This window comes from Atta colombica, unplaced genomic scaffold (assembly GCF_001594045.1).
Source record: "Atta colombica isolate Treedump-2 unplaced genomic scaffold, Acol1.0 scaffold254, whole genome shotgun sequence".
In the NCBI taxonomy this organism is placed as follows: domain Eukaryota; kingdom Metazoa; phylum Arthropoda; class Insecta; order Hymenoptera; family Formicidae; genus Atta; species Atta colombica.
This window is the reverse complement of record NW_017259353.1, coordinates 1,599,410-1,600,675: the sequence shown is the minus strand read 5'-3', so window position 1 is coordinate 1,600,675 and position 1,266 is coordinate 1,599,410.

Below are 1,266 nucleotides of genomic sequence, written 5' to 3'. Positions count from 1 at the left end.
TATATATATATATATATACATATAAATAATATGTTCTTTTGCATTTATATAAATGTGTAGAGTCTGAAAGACTCTAAGATATCGATAATTTTTATAAACATTCGTTTTATGTTCAAAAAAGAAATATCAAGTCGATATCTTGATAATAAATTGTTTTATATTTTTTTGTAATATTAGTCGATAGACGTCAATAAAATCATGATTGCATAACTCGAAAATAAGACTTCACGTGGAGCGATTTAAGACGCGCAAAAGATGATTAATAAGGAAAGAAATAATATTATTTATTTATGTAATGTAAAAAGTACGTAAAGAGCATTTAGTTAAGCTCGTTTAAAAACGCGATTTTAAATTATTAACAATTTCATCTAATCAAAATTTTGTGCAATCCGACTAAACAGGATACCTGTCGTATATTTCCTACACGTAAATGGGAAATAATTAACATTCACCGTTATAATATATTTTGCCGTTATAATTGATTTGAATTACCGTGAGAAATTGTAATAATCACTTTCAATGATATATAGATATACATTTATCGTTCCTATTGCAATGATTACAAAAATGTAATTTGCAATACGTCAAACAAGTTGGCTTACGATTGTAAACACATTTTCTCGCTATCGCAAAGGTAAACAATTTTATCGCATTGAATTATCGCATCTGAAATTGTTCGAAATGCTTTAAAAATTACGCGATAATAGTGATTCGCGTGACTTCATTGTTTCCACATACAGAGGAAATGAATGAAGATTAAGCTATATCTTTTTACTACAGTGCGTTTAATATTTTATTACCAAAGAGTTTCTCGGTACGATACGTATATAAAAGCGTAGAGTAACACACACGTGTGTCGAATACGGCAGCCGAATGTGCATTTATCTATTGGAGTCTTTGATATGTATATCGTCAGCGTAGCGATGTGTGTCGATAGGATATGACTTCACGTCACGCTTATATGTCGAATTAATGTACCTACATAAAATGTAAATATCTTTTTGTATTGTCCGTTTATATTTTATAGGAGAGAATACGAATAATAATTCATGTGTCCTAAATTATTCTCTATGTTTTTATTTTGCCTGAATATACAATTGAAGAACCCAATTTAAAGATGTAAAAATCGGTCAGCTCCATTTTTTTGACGAATTTTAATTTTCGAGTAGATTTAACGTATTAAACATTCTGCATCTTTTGGTATAAGAAACGAACTCCGACAACTCCGAAAATATATGATTTCTTTACATATTTCAACAATTTTCG